Raw genomic sequence first — 22069 nt, 5'->3', positions numbered from 1 at the left:
TAAAATCTAAATAATAGAAAAACAGCGTGCTTATCCAGATTTTCTAAATATTTTTCTATACATAAACGAATATCCTTCCATTAAGAACAATAATATTTGTGTTGTAAAGGAAATATGAGATTTAATCTTATCAGCAGTCTTAAATTAATCTGCTGATGTTTATAAGTCGCTTGTTTTATTCAGAAAGATTTAAAACCGATTCAAGCCGACCTCACTAACTTGTTCGTATCTATGTAACCATTATTTACACTTATAATCTTGTTTCATGATAATCAATTCAGATACATATGTTTTTTATATTTTTTGATCTTTTAACTGTAAATGTTACAAACCGCATAAATTTATGATTTTAATTATAGTAACAAAAGAACGTATACCCTACTTTATATTTATTACATGCTGTTATTGTAAAAATATTCAAGGTTCTTAGATTTTAAGACTAGTATTTAAAATTTTCTCATCTCTTAATTAAAGCAGTGGCCAAAAATATAGCCACTAAGTTTGGTGTAATATAATTCTGTAACAAATTAATAAGTATTAAATTATGTGCATGTTTATATTTTGGGTCGGGGGCTATATCACGCCATCTATTGCAAGAAGGTGGAACTTCGAAATGTCATCGGTGACAACACGATGTCGCTACAGGTCTTACGTGAATTCGTACGTACGTAAATATTTTCTTCGACACTATTCAGACAAAGGTTTCCTTTAACTGTGACAATAGTATAATTATCAATACAGAATATATATTAGGATATTACAGTTATAACAATGTACAACAATTATTTTTATAGGTAAAAGTGCATATGACAAGTTAAAAATCATGTTCCAATCATAAAATAAATACAAAAAATATATTTATTCAACAAAATTTTGCTAATTATTATAAGCGCTACAAATAAATGCATTCCGCGAATTGCTACAATTTCTAAATATATGGATTATTCCAAATTAGAGGTTTAGTTGGTGATTGCCATAGTTTTAGCTCACAATTGACGACGTGAGTTACTTTGACAGATGGTATCTCGCAATCGGCATCCTCAATTTGCCAGTCAATGAAAATTGCACAAAACCCTTCTGATTGAGGGATAATCGCTGACGAAATTCCGGGTCGAAAAAACACCGACTTTCCCATGACTATTCTGAAACCGAAATCGTTTTCGATAATCACTCGAATGTTATTTCCACTCTTTTGACCCAATTAAAAGCAATTCGGTGAGGATTAAAGTCGAATTTGGAAGGGCTAAGCCGCTATATTTCATGTTATTTTATCTGTCATGCGCCGGCGCAAACTGACTGACATTCGTGTTGAATTATGAAAATAACCCAATGATTTATCGAGGTTAATTCAGGCAGTTCAATACAATTACACGAATCATTAATTAATTGATAGGACACCCGTACATCCTAGAGAATATGGAACTAAAAAATATTTCACTTTAAATACTGCTTTTGTTTTGTATTAGGTACGGATAAGTAAACAGCAAAAGGTCGCATTTTTTATAACTTGTTTATAAAAGTTCCTAATCTTTATCTATATAATTTTTCGCGTCTTCACTTTCATAAGCAAATTAAACGTTTGTCGGTAGTTGGTATGCCTTCTGTGGAAATTAGATATTATTTACAGAATGTTACACAGAGAAGTTCCATAAACAATAAAATTACTTAATGAAGATTGCATTGCCGCCAGCAACGTAACAACAACCTGAAGTAGCTCAACTAGATCTTTGGGGCATTATTTTTAGATTTATTACCATCAACATAATTGCGATAAATTTTAGAAGATTTATAGCGCCTTGGAGCTATACCGCTGTTGTTGTTTCGGGAATTCTATTGTTTTTTATTAGTCAGTTATTCTTACCACCTGTCATTTGATATACCTACATGCGACAACGTAAATATGAATATTATTGTAAGTTTCATAAAAAAATACCCTCCGATTTAAAAGAGGTAGCTTGGTTTTAAATAATAAGCTTAACGTGCTCGTTCGCTTAAATAACAATTCTATTAGTAATCAGTAATCACCAAGAATTTGCAAATAGGCTTAATATTAATCTCAAAACTTATCCGTTCAAACGACTGGATGGAATGAAAAGGGATATATTAATAAGGGATAAGTATTTGTTTTTATTTTATCAAAACATATACTATATATCTACTATTGTCTTGAAATAGATTAAATGTATCCTAAGACGCAGCAAAAAATGTACCCAGATATCTCCGGTGTCATGATACATAAAAATATTATATTTCTATACCATATAAATTGATAGACAAAACATCGGCTAACCTTATTATTTCTTTCTCATCATGAAACCACAGCGCACGCGCCACTTCGGTTTCACAACACGCCATCATTGATTGACAGCTGTCATATCATGCATTCAGCCAATTAGAACACTCGCACCCACAGATGTTTAACCGGCGATTATATATCGTGGGCTTGGTGAGTTTATACTACATAAAATGTTTAACTTTTCATAACAATGAATAATTTTTCTATTTAAATACTCACACAAAATATTCTTCCAATATAGTATTATATGATTCACACGTCCAGGGAAATTTTAGCCTATTGAAGTTGACTATGTCACCTTAGATACGAGAAGTGAAAAGTTTTTCGTTAATAAATTTTAGCAAATTTTAGTTCTGACGTTGGTTGTTGAAAGGAACGGACATCGCGATGTTTGTAATGTGACGATATATGCTCGAACTTGTATTAAACATAGTAGTCCAATACTGCATTAGGTGACTTTTAACTTCCTACTATCTTTTTAAAGTTTAAATAGACAAATCACGTATATTTGGTTTATATAAATATATGATAAAAACAAAATCACAACATAAAGACCTTTTTTTTCATTTCCTGTTTCTATAACTGTTAGAGACCGACTGCTTAACTTTTCATTAGTTATAAATATAATTCTTTTGTAATTAATTCACATTTATTTGTAGGTATGTTATTTCTATTGTAATAGTACCATTGTGATTGCTTATTTTAATAGATTAAACCTAAATTATTGTCATCGTGTTACTATTGACCAATTTTGCAATCTACAACAACTGTAGGCATCAATTAAAACAAGACATCCGATTATTCGATATATCTCAAATTAAATATATCACAGCTAAATCTTACAACATATTACATACCATGAAAGTTGCTTGTCAAACTGTTTTGTTGATTGACAAGCGAGCGGTAAAATAAAAAAAATAAAAAATAGACAAACTTTCGAATTCCGTCCCAATATCCTCACAAATAAGAATGAATTTAGATAAACAGGTCCCCTAAAAAAAACAGTAACATCAACAAAATCGTGATCCTGACATCGAAACGTCAAATAAAGATTGAAAAAGGGCAAGGTCAGACAAATTGGTCGAGAAAATAACACTATCAATTTCAAACATTTCTTAAGAAATATTTAGGATGAATAAATTTGTCATTAACGAATAAACGGTGTTTTACTGTTAGGGCTTTACATTGGTTTTTATGTGTAATCTTGTTTTAAAAAAATATTAAAAGAAAAACAAATACCGTTAGTTAAGCCATTGCTTAAAATAACGGTGTCGAAACCAAACGTCACAAACTTAAGTACCTACTTACCAGTTACTATACGCCATATAATCCGATTAAAAATATCGTTATTCATGTAAAAAATCATTGAAAGTATCTATTCTCAAGCAAATTAATAGAAATAGAATTTAAAATATATATTTTTATCACGTCCCAACGGCTTGCGTGCGTATAATTACATCAGAGCCATATAATTTGTAATTGCCATGAATTTAGAAGTAGCAATTAAACACACAAAAATAGTCCAATATCAAGGGTTCGAGCAATCTCTCAATCAAAAAAAGCCTTCTAAGTAAAACCAGGTAAATCAAAATGTTTTAAACTAAGACGTATAATTATAAAAGACCAAATTGTTGTATAGGTTATTAAATACGGCCCAAATGCGGTTATAATAGTCAGAATGATACATATAATAGATCAACATAATAGTGATTTTATTTTGACTCCAAATCTGCAGAGCGTCCGATCACCTGTTACGGGTTTTATTGTGAATAATGAAAGAGGTAGCTGATTAATTGTATTGCGTATTTTAATAAAATAAATTAAAGTGATCGTCACAGATAATATGAATATAACATTTCGTTCATCAAAATTTTAATATTTGAAATGTGTATGATTTTTAGAGTATATAAATCAGATGTAATAGGTATTATGAAATATCTATAGAGTAGACATCGAAATTAATTATTTAAACATTGTTGTTTAAGATACGCTCTTTGAAAATAGATGCATGTTATTTTAAAGGCCATTTTACTCTAATATACCTTGGAAATATTACTTTTCATTAAATTTAAAAAACGGTTACTTAATGTAGAATAAAAAACACATTATTATTTTAAGTAGATTTATAAGTAGATTTTTTTTATAAAATACAATCTGACCTATAGAATGAAAAAATGGCCTTACGTAGACTAATTCTAATATTAAAGAGCAATACGTATTAATTTATTGGCGCCGCATTTGAACCGCACAGAACGGTCCACCGCAAACTAATCAAACAACCTGTCATTATGCTGAAATGGATTTAGGAAGAGCCTTAAGGAAAATTGGTAAAAGTTGTTGGCAAAGAATAACATTTCAGACATATCATTTGTCTAACACTAACATTACGAATGCAAAAGTTGTGGAAAATATTTCACAATCCGTGGAAGGTAAGTGAATAATATGTCTTTGAATATTTTTTTTTAAGAGTTTTTGTATGCTTATTTGTACAAAAATTTAAGAAATATTGTGTATTTAAGTTACACTCATCGTGTCTGTACTTTTAAATTGTTTCTTATATTTTTTTTATGGAGAAATTATCAGCAAGTTTTGTGGCATAACATTAGGTAATCTCTTGACAAGGGATTGAAAGTACTCATAACAAGAATAAATATATAAATGTCATTTTCTTGTACTCTTTGACAGAATGAAGGTGTCTACGGTCGACATGTCAAAAATTATGGCAGCCTATATATGCCGATTTTATATTTGAGAACCTATCATTACAAACAGAATAGCCCTGAATGGGCTTTAATGGTCACGGTTGCAGATTTGTGTTTCATTGTATTTTATGCCGCAAAAAGTTGTGGCTGCCGATTCTAATGTTGAGTCATTTATTTAACTTCTCATTGATGACTCTAGTATTAGGGATAGTTATGAATCAACCGACATTATGTATATAAAAAATATGTTTTTGCGTCATGATGTATTAAATGACAGAAATTATTGGACTAGGCTTGCTTTTTGTACAAAGGGAAATAAATCCATATTTGTGTGATTTTGAGTTAACATAGATTTATTATGTCAATTATGTGGATTATCAATTCGATAGTCAATTCAAAACTCAATCTTAAATAAGTTTCGTCACAGAGTTGTTTATACAGTATATAGCTAGTTTCTTCCCAGTCCACTAGATAGCTAATTATCGCTTACTATCAGCACTTGGGAACAAAATACACAATAATGCCGTTTACAATTAATACACTCGAGGTAAATCCGGTTCTTTTTAAAAAGTAGGTCTGTTAAAGTAGCTATTGTAAATTTATTATTTTTATTATTCTGATAAAATTATATGAAGCTAAAGAACATTGAGTTCAGCAAAAACTAGTTTTACTGCATTAATTAATCATAAGTTCTTTATAAACGTTAAGCTTAGATGTTACTTTTTCCAGTTGTATTATCACATGGCTAAGAGTTTCGTCTCAGATAAGTACGTAATAAATATCCTTAAATGATGTAGGATTTACCAAAATGTCACGATTTTATAATAGTGCGAGTAGTCGGGAACAACACATCTGACACATGAGGTCAGAAGATTGATAAATAGCTAAGATTGAAACAAAGGTGATCTCTACCACCGTTTAGGGCCATTATAAACTGTAGATAAAATTTTTATGTAAAAAACACGTGCCATTACAAAGTTTAAAAGGTCTTGTTATGTCTTTCTATTTTGATAACACCCTATTTATTTTAAAAGGTTTAAAATATAAAATCCATAGCCATTCCTTTTATTTTCAATTAATTTAGTTAAGTTTTTTAATCAGTAAGTAGATATCAGATTATTTTTGTTTTTATCCCAGGACTTGGTCCGAAATTGTACTTTCATTTAATACAGTTGTAATAATAACAAATTTGCTTATTCAAACAATTCTCATGAATTGAAAAAAATTGTAAATGAGAACCTAGATTAACTCAGTGACCCAAAAAAATCAGACCAGGCTCACCTGCAATAGATACTCCCAAAACATTAGGCTCCGCACGATTCGCCCGAAGCCAAGATGCTTATTAGGGATGTACCACGCACCTGTGTGAATATTTTCATAATCCTCCTAATTAGAGGTTTGCGGATCTTCCCAAAGAACGCCGAAAGCCAAACGGTTGAACCTTACTGTGGAGGCAATAAATTGTTCGACATTTGACCCCGTTGTTTTTTGGGGAATTCGCCCTCTGGCTGTCTTCATCCAAGAACGCTTTGGAAAGTCCACAGTGTAATGGATTATGTTAATGAATTTTCATTAAATTAAGCAGAAACATTTAATCTTTACATACCTATATTATATTAATTTTGAACAATTGGAGCAAAAAAAAAAATACTACTTGTATATAAATCAAGTTGTTATTAATTTTATACTTTTTTTAACATAATTTTTTTTCCCAAATTTTAAAGGATACACAATATTTGATTAACGAAATTGGGGACCATTCATACTAAAGTAGTATTGAATATGTAATCAACATCATAAAAAAGAAATAAAATGGAATGGGAACTAAGAAGTGTTAGAGATAATATTACAGCAACTCTGTGCCTCGATGGTCCCACATAAATTGAGCCACGATAGCTGCTCTGTACACTAATGTCGAATATATTTATCGCGGTGATCGTCAACCGTGGCAGTTCGCCGGAGGCCTACATCGGCTACGTCTTTCCCACGTGCTCTGAATGCTTGGATTGCGTGCGACCTCTTGCACCAATCTTACTTTTACAGTGTGGCGCCTTACTAATTTTCTTTGTCGTTTTTATTCGCATCTTCAGTATGATAAGTCGGTAGAAGGTCATTTTATTAATCTGTGACATTTTCTTAGGTCATCAGTTATAATGTGATAGAAACGAATAGCTGCTTCAGTGAATCTCCCGTTTGCTCGAGGCTAGATGTTCTCACCTTCATATTTTATACCGTGGGATCTTGTCCAATGTTTTTTATAAACAAAAGTTTTGGTTTCAAATTCAAAATAAGCTGTACAATTTAAATAATTTACTTTTATATGTATATCCCTATTTATAAAAATGATTAACTTTTACTAAAATATATATTTTTACTTAATATAATTTTTATTAGGTCCTGGATGATATAATTAGGGATAATAGCTAGATATTACGATACAATACGAAGGTGATTACAAGCATTTACCGGATAACACGATAATTGGTGCCTCTTGTAGCATACGAATTTTTCAGTAATTTTCTTCTTTACTTAATTGATTGTATGTGCATAAAAAGGTATATCTATTTATAACAAGAAATATTAATGTGATATATATACAAATAATATCTATAAAAAGAATTAAAATATCCGACTATGATATTTTTTCAATCAATTTCTTATTCCTTACTATATGAATAAAGTAAGAACTTTGAAAGAATTTTTGTTTGCCAATATTAGACTAGTTTTTTACGTTAGGTACAAACTATATCAGAATATTTGGAAAACTCGACATGTTGTTATGTTGTGCTGTTATTATGTTCTCATTATTTTCATATGTACATATTATTGAACTGCAATAAATATCAACAATACCTCCAATTAAACTATAATATTCCCTGTATTATAAAACATTAACTTTTATAAAATTCTTCTCGTAAGTATAGTGTTTAATGTTGGTGGTTACATTCTTTTACATTATTAATTTTAATATCTGATGAGTCACTGCTTTTATAAAAAATGTTGTGGTATCAATATCTTACGCATTCTTTACAGGATGCTAGGTTACTTGTAAAGAGAATCCAATTTCAATGTGTTTTATTGTCATTTGCTATTTAAATAACCGTTATAATTAATATTACTCCAAACAAAGTATAAAAACATACTTTAATGACAATCTACTTTTAACAATATAAACAATAATACATTTTAAAATTATTAAAAACGAATAAGTCGTTTCTATTTCTTATTAAGAATCAAACGTCAATTTAAAATCAAAGTTTTAAATAGAATCGATTATAGAAGCATCCATCAGGAATTTCTATTACAAAAATTCCATCAAGTGCCACCAGTATAATCGCACTAATCATCTAGAGGCAAATCAGTGAACCTATAATATAACCATACCGCCTTTATTGCTCAAATAGTCCTCAACCGTGAGAAAATGACCCCTGGCGCAACAGTGACTCTGTTTCTGTTATGATATATTACCCTAAACGTGCCATTTAGCGCTTACGCATCCACTCCTAAGTATAGTGGGGCAAATAAGGAAAAAAAATGTAAACACAACATTGTACGAATTCAATAATTAGATTAAGTTTATAATGAGGGGGTTGGAGGCTCGCGGCGACGGCGCGCCGCTCGACGTCCCGTGGCGCCTGCGGCGGTTTCTTTTTGACCCTATTTGTTTTAATTACCAACCAATGATCTTTAGGACAGCGGGGAACTTTGTACTAGCCGAAATTATACCCTAATTGGCAGTAGGCTGGAACGAATCGCCGTTTGTGGCTAGGGGCGGGAGCAATACTTATATAATGATTAGTAAGTTTTTCTAGAATTTCTTAGGTAATGCAATATCGAGGAAGTGAATAAAGGGAAATAGAAAACTGAATGCTCAGAAATTTTTGTTTTAAAGTTTCCTTAGAAAACTATGTAATTAGTTTACAATTGACATCATAGCATTTACTGAAAACCGGAAAGTAGTCTTTTATAGCTCACCCGAGTATAAATTATAAGAACTATTATAAATCTATAAAATTTTTACCAATAGCAAAATAGTTAAACTGATGCCAGTTTAAACGAAATTTAAATTAAAAGCGACTAGAAAATAATAGTGGACTTGACAATGAGTGTAATATTTGATGACCTGCCATCAGTCACTCACTTTACGGGCAGGTAATTTGAAATTACTCAAAGATTATTGACAACTCATTTAAAATAGCCACATTCAGCCCCAGGCTCATATAACTCGGAGTTACTCGGGTGGGATCGTGTGATACCCATCCATCAACCTGTAACGACCTTTATGCAAAACACTGAATGGCTTCGTCTCACAATTTATAATACTGTTACTTGAGCTCAGAGCTCTGTAAATAGTTATACCACTGTGACCCGAAGTTAAGCTTTTGTTTCAAACAAATATTATTAGTTATACTTATGATAGTTTTGTTAAGTATGTGGCTGTCATTAATATTTATCTTCATTTTAACCCCCATTTAAAATATGACTATCTCTTGTTATGGGAATAGAAATAGCGCATGTTTTAGATTACAATAAATGGTAAGATAGGTACGTTTAAAGTGTTTATTTTCGAAACCTGTAGAAAGGATAGTTACTTGGTAAAAAAAATATCTTAAATATATTTTGTTTCTATTCGTATTATAGAAATATAATTGTATCATATTATACAATGTATGATGCGTGTTTAAGCGACGAAGAAAATATTTCTTTTTTTGTACCTACCTGCATTTGATAGTCGTGGTAATTCTCCGAGGCAGTTTGATATATTGACCTTGAGAAAAAGAAACTTAGTTCTGTGTTTGTGACAAAGTGTTAAAGTGACACGGTCGAAGTAGTGTGCATTAAATTTTACAGCTCAAAGTATGACATCGTCTGTAATATGAAATTGCTAACTAACACGTCTAAAGACCGTACGTTGTGTAAGTAATATCATAAATAAAAGAAGACATTGTACCATTAACCTTATTTGACCGCAGTTAGCTTACACAGACTCGTGCTTTATTTATTTTAAGAACATAAGTAAGAATAACTTTTTCTTATAAGTTTCGTAAGTTTTAATGTCCCGTGAACCAGGAAAAAACATTTATATTACCAATAATTTTGAAACAAGTTATGGGACCTGCTATAGAACAATAATAATTATATTTAAAATTAAGAGTGGATCAATAGAAGGGAAATTTCATTTTAAGGGAGTAACTGTTGATATAATATTTTTTTAGGAACAAGAAACTTATTAGAAGTTGAAATTTAATTAGTTTTAAGAATCCCATGGATATCTGGAATGTAAAGAATGTTGCAGCTATGTATAGCTTGTTGCAACCAGAAGACGAACAACAGCCGGTCTTCTACTTGTAGATGATACTGTCTATGACTTCATTTACTATATTTACTATATGATTACATTGAAATTAATGTAGGTGATAGAAATGACATCCAGCCTGAAGAAGACTAGGAAAGGAACACTATGGAGCTTCTATTTATATACTGAAATAATGGAGACACTGTTACAAAAAATCGTCTATTCCCCGTAGTGAATATCATGAAATTGGTGTTCAAGTCTCTTAGACGGCTTAAAGAGTCCCGTCATTGAGTTTAAATCATTGGAAATGTGAACTGCTCGACGTTACATAGAATTAAACAGTACTGCGGTCTGCGAGGTACAGGACCAAAGGTGAAAGGAATACGTAGACACAAATCTATATACTTATCATAGCAAAACTGAAGCTATACCTCACTCTACTCTGTGACTGCAGTTTCTTAGGACTTGTTTTATTTTTTTTAATTTATTAACCTTTGTTCAGTCTCGTTGTCTACGAGAATAATGTTCTGGAATGTTAGTGACACTTTTTATAGGCCGTATTATGTATTGCACTGAAGATCGTTAGTTTCCAACATATAGGTGAGCAAGCATAATAAACTTTTACGTAAAGTAGCATTTAAATTACCTTTAATATACAAAAGCGAAAGAAATTTGGTGTTACCGCTAGGTGCCTTAAGACTAAAGTCAACTTTATGTACGTCATACGTCTTTAACATGTTAAATAAAACGTAAATGAGCATGATTTTTTATACTTTTTTATTGCATACAATAATATAATTAAATTAGTAAAATATAGAACGTTTCATTGTACAAATCATTTTAATAAAAAATGAGGAGAATTATTTTTGAAAGTTATAATTTAGATAGGCAGTCTTTGTACATTTTTTTTTTCCATTTATAACTTCATAATATCTTAAAGTTACTTTAATTTCTTAACTTTGGATTTAAAAAAAAAAAATAGTAAATTGCAGTTGCTCATCAGAAAAACTTTACTTTCACTTATTGTGAATAGATGGATAATAAAGAAAAATACATTATAATTAATTTACAATCTACATTAATTCGTCAAACCCACAAAAAAAAATTGTAATCCAACAGAACCACTTTCATAAGTACAGATTCATAAATAACTACAAGTATAGTTAGAACTTACATTTCAAGACCTAATTTATTCTACGAGGGTTGAATACATTGAACTAGCTCCCGTCACAGCGGCTGGAGAAGGTAAACGAGGAAAAATAAATTTTAGTTACGCCCCTGACTGATTTACAATCCAATTGTTTTGCATATTCATTACCTAGCGAGGTGATTCTGGAATGTAGATTCGTCCTTACCTTGGTGTATGTATAATACTACCAAGTAATGTGAAAATATAGTTTAGCATTACACTAATTTGATATAATTTTTAGTATATCCTATCAAATATATAGTAATAGTTGTAATGGATTTAATGTTTTAATGTTTATTGAGCAAGCGTGGCGATTAATGCTCAAACCTTCTCCATGAGAGAAGAGGCTTATGCTCAGCAGTGGGCTTCCGATAGGCTGATGATGATGATGATGATGATGATGATGTTTATTGCGATAAAGCATGTCTACAGAATGTCTAGAAGCTGTAACATAAAAATAAATACCAATTTCAATTCTTGAAATATCCCGGAACAAACACACGGATTTTTTATTCTGGTATATTTTCAGACGGCTGAACCGCATATGCGAAGTCTTTTTTGGGAAAATGATGTTATAATCCTACAATAATATTTTCGTATGATTTATAGTATTTTATGAGGATGATTTTATTACAGAAAATTAAATAATAAATAAAAACATTTAAAAGCAGATAGGCTGGATCTGGTCATGAAATAAAATCGGATTGATATTACAACATTAAAAGAAATTACTTTGTTCACATGCTTTCTGAGATATAAGAGATAGAGCAAATAATACATATCTATATTTTTGTTTTTTGTTATCAACATTGTTTTTATTTCTATACGAAATAATCAAGCTAAATAATTTCAGCATCTCATTTAAATATTGACGATGATAATAAACAGAACATCCGCAAATTCCTACGACAAACTTTAGCAATTATAAAACCAGTAACTATATTTAACTATTAAATCGTCTTGTCATCAATGGACAATAAAGACACCCCGGGTCGTGGGGTCACGTGTGCACAAATTACAGGCCGGCATACACATACGTGACGAATGGACTATAATATACAATGATATGGAGATTTCTAAATGAGTATATATTGATTTTATGATATAAGATACCCAGGCGTGATGGATTTTGCAAGTTACTTCAAGTGTGTCAACTTAGAAAGAAATTATAATAGTGTATCCTATGCCCTTTTATTATAATACGCTATGCATATGTACTCTACATATTACTCTAATTCACCCTTTATTATTTTGTTAGTCATCTATACTTATAAATATATATTGATATATCAACACATACAAGCTACGAAACTAAATATATATTTATAGTTTTCTAAAACTACATATATCATTATAGTCTATAAAAATATATATACATAATCAATGAAATCTGCTAAGAACACATCGGAAATGTTTTTACTGTGACGTAAATACCTACACCATATATGTTGTCGACTCTTTCATTTTATATAATTTTAGTCAAATAATTTCGCAGAAGAGTACCGTACTACCTACCGTACCCTCTATACCTACCGTACCCATTATTATATTACTAATATAGATATAATCAAAATTTTATACTGTCTTTTATATTCTACCTTTAATTATCTTTCAAATCTGTAGGCCATATTCCATATAAGTTTATAGATATTTTACTTCAAAACTTATGCATTAATTTGAATGGGACTTCTTGTACATGATAAAGAAATTAAAAAGAAATATGTATGTAGTGGATACAATATTTAAAAAAAGTTCGTTGCAATTATTTTGCGAATAAAAAAATATGAAGGATTAAAATTGTTTTATTATTAAGTTTGAAAATTATGGTCTATTATTTTCACCTAACAAACGCAACCATTACCTATTCTTTTTCCATGCGAAGAGATTCATTCTCATAAATTACCCATACATGCAACTCAAATAGCAGATTCATTTGCATTGCGGGTACTGCAGGATTTATCTGTTTCTACATACGCATTATCTATTGAAAGTAATCAGTTGAGCTGGGTCAGAAAGTGCTATCTTACGTAACCATCTGATATGCTATGGGCGTGACGTTGGGGGCGGACTCCGCAGACTAAATTCAAATTGCTCGTTACTCACGCGAACTAGTTGCTTATGTAAAAAATTGTTAAGGTTTATGGTAGTTGAACGAGTATTCAAGAAAGTGAAAAGGTTTTTTGATTTTATCATAGGGGTTTAGATGGTTGTAATAGTATTTTTTACCATTTTTTTTTTCATTTAAATTAATCGTTATATGAGTATTTTATTTCTACCAAACAGTAATCTTGGTCGTTTTAAGTTTTTTTTTTTGTCATGTAAGTTTAAAAAATAATTCTTACAAAATCTCTAAAATCATCAATCCTCATAAAATGTTCTGATACCTACATCAATAAGTGAAATATATTTTGCTATTCATCTGAAAGGTCTTTTTGTTTGTTTTATTTTATCTGCGGCATAGCCGAAAGGAGATCATGAATTATTGTTGGATGTTAGAGAAATTGGCGACGAAACTATATGGACATTATTCTAACCCATTAACATTAAATATTCCAATTTTTGTCAGTATTTATACGGAATAAATATCAATTTCCAATGGCATGTTCAAAGGCTAGTCGTTTGAACACCTACAAACACGAAAATACAATATAGATCTGAAATAAGAAACAATTTGAACGAATAATCCAATGGTAAAAAATTCATCTTAAGCAGTTTCAGCACTTGTGCAATCTGAAACAGCTATAAGATGCAAATCACCAATTATTCTCTATGAGGAACACAATTATTTTTTACTTATGTAGATATTTTCACTAAGAACAAAAGTCAGAGAGACTTTTGTTCTCAGTCAAAAATAGAGACAACTATTTTATCCAGTGCACTTGTGAACAGAACATCTTTGGTCAGCTTCAACTTTAAGCGATTATTCAATAAATAGAATTCCAACTCAAATTCCATTCATAAATTGAAATATTACATTTATATTTAAAAAAGGTAATCGCGTGATTAAAACCGATTTGTAACAGCTACCTGTAAAAAGGGACGATTCAATCGCATTCAATAAATTGATTGCCATAACAATCGTCATTAGTCATTTGAAGTGGTGTTTAAATCTTTCAGTACTCCGATAGTTGCGTGTCGATGAGCTACTTGTGTTCGCACGCAACGTTTTTTTATTAAAAGTCAACTTCATCCCGAGGCAGAAATATAAATATGATGATGTTTAGCTAAAACATTGCACTAAATATACGTGCAAGATTATTCTATACTATTATTGTATTTTAATAATGCGTTTTGATGGGAAAAACTTATTTATAATAATTGAAATGTAAAAAGAAATTTTTATAATCACGAGTACAGGTGTAAAAAATCTTAGAGATAAATTCATTCGCTGATACATACGAATACCTATACATATACCTACTATAGCTCTATTAAAATTTACCATAATGAAAAATACTAACATAAATATCCATAATTTACGTTTAGAAAACTTAATATTAGAATACTTTTTGTTATAATAAGGACCAAGAACTCAAGAACTAAAAAAAGGTCTGAAATGGGCTAATTGTACCTTAATCGAAATATTTCCCATCAAATGTCCATTCCCTTTCATGACTCACTCTCATAGTACCATGAGAACTTCCATCTATCCAGCTATTTTAATATGCCTATTATCGGCAATACCATTACCACATAAGCTGTTATTAATATAACAACTTCAATTCTTTCAATTGCTTTCAGCCCATTTATTTGGGAGGACAAAATAACTTACATATGTGCTGCATATTTTTCTTAATAATTTCTTATTTTGTAATCGCACGAAATTATATGTCTCTAAAGTAAGATTGTAATCAGAAGCAAGGCTTCTTTTTGCTTTTTTTTTATAGAAAAATGTTTGGTTTTGTTTAAAAATTCTTAGGAAAAAAAAATCAAATTCAACTTATATTACGTATAAGGATATAAACTTATAATGGTAAAAGTATTTTATAGTATAAGAGATAAAAGTATTCCAATCTAAACATGATAGAGATTTAAGTTTTTCAATATTAAGATAACCCATTTCTCTATTTAATTACTAAAGAAACGACCTTGGAAAGCGTGGGAAAAAATTTCGCAGATAAATGTAAAAAAGACAAATAAGTTTTGTGAAGCACATGCCTGTTGTACTATTTTGATTGTGTTGGATGCATCATTACCATGAGTATTTACATAGAGTTGCTTGTTTATTCACTAATATTATAAAAAAACTATAGAACATTGTCTTTCACTTTCCATTACTTGCTTAAACTATTCAGGTTCTAGTTGTAAGATTCTTCATACATATGGTTGAAAGTATAGACAAGATTACATGATAAAGGATTAGCTATATTAAACAATATCATCGACACATCCCAAAAAAAAATTCCCAAGAGATTTAAGAAAATGTTTAAAATAAAAAGAAACATAAACTTGTTATAATAACATTTAAAAAATCTTGGTTGATAGATAGCTTGGTTGATAGGTTTCAGGTTAGTGAATTTACAGTAATCATAATGTACATTTAATATATTTTGCCAAACACAACAAATATAATAAGACCTTAATATCGTATATTGAGATATAAATTAAATTATTGATCAGTTTGAAATGTTAAAATATTGGTGGATTTTGTATCGTTGTAGGTTAGGGTAAAATGTAGGTACCGTATTTAGATCCCCTAAGTAAAGAAAAAGAAATATTTTAAATCATCTCTTTATAGCTATCGGGGTTTTTATTTTATTATCAACTTCACAATACTGTCAAAACGGCTTGAACTTAAATGTTAATAAACCTATATAAAATATTAAAGTTAAGGTAATAACAACTCTATATATGTCTTTAAAAATATCAGGTTATTTTTGATCGGCATCGAGCACGCGTTCTGTGGGTGTATTTTTTCACGTTTCTCCGCGATTAGAATGGTAAACACCCATCTTTATTGTTCCGATGGAACTTAAACACATTTTTTGCTGCACCAATAATGACTCTGAAGCATAGTGAAAGGTATTTTTTTATATCACCCATTAAACCTATGACCTAGATGTTGGTGTACGTGTGTTGTATAATTATTTACATTGTGTAAAATTTTAAAAGACTCCATATTTATAAACATTAATACACTTAAAACTAGGATAGAACAAAAAGCATGAAAAATCTTAAATATGTTTTCATTTTATATGTATTCCAACAACTTCTATAACAATATATTCTACCAGTCTGTCCTTGACTCGGAGAATGCTATTAATATAATGTTAATATTGTTTTGCAATCTCTCAAATTATAATGTAATTTAACGCTAATTTGTAAATAACTCCCGATATTACATAAATGCTTATGTACAAACACACCGTTCAACCGACCTGAACACAATATATGTAACACGAATTACCCACTCATAATATGCGCTTTACTTTTAAACACTTAAGGTCAAGTGAGCATGCGAGAATTATTTTTACTTTTATTTGTAAAAGAATAAAGCACTGTTTTCTTCACAGATGCATGAGTGATATTTGGAGTACCTAGTTTATATTACCTATTTAGCACTGATATTGCAAAATAATTTGATGTAACTTGTAGAGATGTTTTTGGAAGTAATATGTCCAGACCTACCAAGAAATATTCTAGAAGTCATTTGAATATTTTATTATTAAGGTTCTACTAGTTCATATCTTGTCCTTAACATTCTTTAGACCCAGTGCCCTCACACGAGCTGATTGGAATTTATCGCTAACTTGGAGCGGCGATGCTTAAACTTTAAACGTTTTACAATGCGCTGTTGAACTTTGCGCTTGAATTTCCAACAAATAATACAACCTTTACCTTTACCCTATAACCGTTTGGGGTATGTTTGGAGAAAAAAAAAACTTGGTTTCCCGACACACTTTATATAGGTATACATTTTCCCTTTAATATTTGGAGATAACACACAAATTTGGTTTGGGAAATAGGAAAATTACACACAGTAGATCTACAGACAAATAAATATTTTTCTGAGTTATTCGATCAAGTAAAATTAAACGAAATTATTAAAATTATACCATATTCAGACACTTAAAAATTAACAAGTATTTTTGTATTTCCTTTTAGTATATGTTTTTTATTCTTACTATAAAAACAATGCTTGAATATTGAGCTAAATTTTAAAAACAATAGAAAAGCACTTTCCCTTATAACAGCAAAACATTATATACCATGTGTATCCATGAATATATATATTTTTTATTTTTTTTTAATAAATTACACACAGAGAAAGCCGAAGGAATCAAAATTTAAAAAATAATAAATAGAATTCGTTAAATTTCTTAATTAAATTGTTGTGAGTAGTTGTAATACATGATATTTAAGAATAAAAATAAATCAGACATAAAATAACATTGACATCCCTGTACGAAGTATCAATTCGCGGACAGCATGTTTGATATCAGTTATAGAAATCTTGGGATATGATTGTTTTAGAAACAAAATTTGGGAAGAATAACTATTAGTGAAAACGAATGCAAGAAAAAACATAGATTGGATAGTTTTCATGTTCTCGTAAATTAAGTTCAGTAATAATTTTTTAAAAATATTTTTCCTACATTAAATAAACGCTGTACTAAAAACAAGAAATTTTAAAACGCTTACCAACAAATTTATAAACACGAATAGATCTGGTATTTAAAGAAAAATTACTTACTTAATATATTATACCTATAAATATTCTATTTTGGCCAGAAACTACGAATAATTGTAAAGGAAATTCCATTTCTGATATGGCATGTGAAAATATCTTACAAAACGAGATTATACACTTTTTTTGGACTGCAATTATGAAGTTCTAAAAACATTAAAATGGAAAGATTTATAATTCGGTTTAAACAAAATTCTTAATAACAGTAATTTGATTAAGAAAAATCATTTCCTTCTCACCCACGCACTTAAAATAGAGTAATCCGTTGAAGTCATAAAAAAGATTGAATATCGATAAAATTGTACAACGCCTTATTAACAAATTAAATCAGATACTATATATAAATAAACTTTCAAATTTAAAAGATTATCATCGTTACAGGAAATTCCATTGTTTCCTGTTCATTTGCATACGGCCTGCATCTGCATCATTCACAGATTATATAATATGATTATATATAATGTGATCTCATTAACATAATAATGGTATATATATCTATGTGCAAGGAAATCTGTTTGATGAAAATACTTGTCTTTGATAATTGAACATTTAAAAAAAATTAAATAAAGAAAATCTTTCAAAACATAATGAGAGATGCAAGTACATCATTTCTTGTGCATTTTGTACCAAAACGATTTATAAATTTTCCATGAATTTACTAAGTAGGTACTCGTGGAATATTATTAAATGTATTTATGTCTCTAATTGTAAATTTTTATAATAGATATGAACTTAAAACTATGTCAATAATGTCTTATGTACAGTGGCAAAAAATACATGAGCTATGTAATAAATAAAAACACAAATTCCCTATATATATTCCAGGTTGTATCTCCATTATATGTAAACTTACGAATTGTGGGTTGGAGAATGACTGGTAGAATTAAATTACATTTTTGCCATGACGTGATAGGTATATCAAGGTGTGGCTAATTGTGTTAACAGCATTGGTATCGATACTTTAAATTTAAATAGTTTACAACGAGTTTTATTCTTTCATTTCAAATTAAAACATCCTTAATAAAATAGAATTAAAATTATAGAGATTCATATAGGAATCTAAATTAAAAACTAAGAAACAAATATTGAGTTATGTGTATTTTTTTATTAAAAGAACAATAATGAAAACAATATTTAAAAGCGCCTACGGAATAACAAAGGCAATTTCATATCTAGATCCTGAAGGACCTGAATCCTGAACGATCGTAATCAATTTTGATAAGATAAGGTTATCGATAATTTTTACATCACTAAAATCATTCGCGTGACCCCTGCCCTGCCGGATCCACACATGCTTCGCCTCAGGCAATCCCGCCCCACACCGCGCTATCAAAAAGTCGATATTCGATATCATGACCAAATCTTCTTATTTACCGATCTTACTTATATATTTCGTTACTTAGATTAAACAAGCTTTAATTCTATTGTTACGTATTACGTATTTACATATACGTTATTCATTAAATATATCTATATATATATATATATATATATATATATATATATAATGTATAATGTATAATATAATGTATAATATAATTTTATTCAATAGGCAATTTATAAAAAAGTATCAAAAACATGGAAACATTAATGTCTTGATACATATAAATAACTAAGTAAGTTCATTATGTTTAACAAAACATTTTATAAAAATGTACTTCTCATTGAGTGATTTATATGTTTTTTTTCTTTTTAAATCGGAAAATGTTATCGGGTTTCAGTTTAAAGGATATATTGAAAGAGTAAAAAAGTATTGCTGTAATAACAAACACAACTGTGTCATGTCAATTATGACGTCAGAGCAGAGCAAGTCCCAACAAATGGATATGAAATGTGAATAAAGTCCTGAACCTCTTACTATTAATACAAATTATCTCACTGATTTGCTAACTTTAATTTATAAACTCCATATCGTATCAGTGAAGACTAAATGAACTCAGTATATAATTGAATGATTTGTATATAATGAAAACTAGAAAAAAATTCCAACGAAGATGACTTGGATATTTTCGATTCAAATAAACCTCATAAAAAAGCACAAAGGGTTTAGACGTAAAGCACGCGATCGAAAAACATGTGTTCATCATTAAGACACCTTTAAGAATAATTCAAATTCCAAGCATTATACAGTGAAAGGCATTCATACAACAATGCCAACAAAGTCAGTTCGACTCAATTAAATCTTAATTCGTACAAAGGAGGCGATTAATGAAATTAAGTCGGCATTTACTTGAGTTAAACATCAAATACTACAATAGCATTAAATAGTAACAATCGTCTCGAAATCTCGAACCAACAAAGGACCTAACTAACTCGGCTATAGTGACTATTAAAATTTAATGACATGATTTATTTATAGAAAAAATACACACTCACGAGAAAAGGGTACGATGTTACGATCCATTTTTCATATAACGCAGTTGGTAGCAAATGGTCAAATAAAAAATATTTAACAGGACCGACACTTTATGAAAAACGCACTCCAACAGCGAGCGGGCTTTGTCATCGGACACAGAATTTATTCATGCTTACCTGTTGAGCCCCAGCCGTGAATAAACTATAAAGAATATTCCATTTTTCTGGATTCATATTGCATAATTTGATGTCCAGTGGAAAGTATTTTTATTTTGTTATAAATATATCAGAACTAGTTATCACGAATTTAAAGACATATCATAATCTCGTATAGAAAGGCGCATTAAAAGTAAGAATTACCGTTTTAATATTTTTAGACTTCAAAAATTTATTTAGCATACAAAATATATCAGACATGCGAATATATTTACATATATACATACTTCATTTAGATCTTCTGTCGATGATACTGAATAATACTTTAAGGAACATTGTAAAACTATTTTCAATATAATTTTTTAACCGCAAAACTTTCGTTCATCACAAAATTTTTATCATTTTTGTACATTATCTTAGTGGTAGCCGTCTCATTAATAATATTTTATAGAAATCAACAAAACAGAACTGAGAACGTTAGCATAATATACAAAGTGTCATGCACCATTTACATTTAGAATTTTTATCGGCAATTAGGTTTTATGTATGGAAGGACAGGTTTCTCGTGGTGAGATATCAATTTGTGGAATTACCAATAACATTACACATATTTGCCAAATATTATAATAAAATTATTAGAGATCAAACAAACCTTTTGAAATTTGTCCCCTTTTTTAGAATGTACTAATATTTAGATAATGAATAATATAAAAGTTTGAGTTTAATTATTAAATGAAATGTTTTAAAGTTGATATTCTTAAATTACTTGGATAACTTTTAATCAGATAAGTAAATTCTAAAAAAATTATTGTTAATATACGAAGTAGTATTACATATAAAGCACGTACATATCACATGTTTAAAAAATTAATGTAAATATTAATCAATCATTAGAACCATATGTAAAATAGGAACGAAATATAGGATAGCGTGGGATCAGACAGACTAAGAGTCGCCAAACAAAAACGGGAATGCAAAAAAATATATATAAGGGTAGCAGAAACAAAATGTATTTTCGAAATATCCTTAAATTTGTTAAGGTCATCATGATACTACGGATTCTCACATGTCACTTTCATTGTATTGTACTCAAAAATAGTAGCGACACGACTCTGACAAAGGATGTTACGACTTACGAAATATGGCACAAAAGTATTTTTTTTTATCGAGCGAGAGCCAAAAAATTTTAATAAAATATAAAATTTATTTGAAATTTGTGCACCTGTCACTAATTACCACCTTTTGGCGGCGATAGCTTTTGTGATACCAAATATGTGAGCATTATGAGATCTTTTGGAACGGAGGCTGGAGAAATAAATAATATAAAGTGTTGCATTATACCCGCTTTTGTAAGGACGTTAAAAGAATTTAAGATGTTTTTGGATTA

The sequence above is a fragment of the Danaus plexippus genome, chromosome 17 (genome assembly GCF_018135715.1).
Source record: "Danaus plexippus chromosome 17, MEX_DaPlex, whole genome shotgun sequence".
In the NCBI taxonomy this organism is placed as follows: domain Eukaryota; kingdom Metazoa; phylum Arthropoda; class Insecta; order Lepidoptera; family Nymphalidae; genus Danaus; species Danaus plexippus.
Note: the sequence above shows the minus strand (reverse complement) of the source record.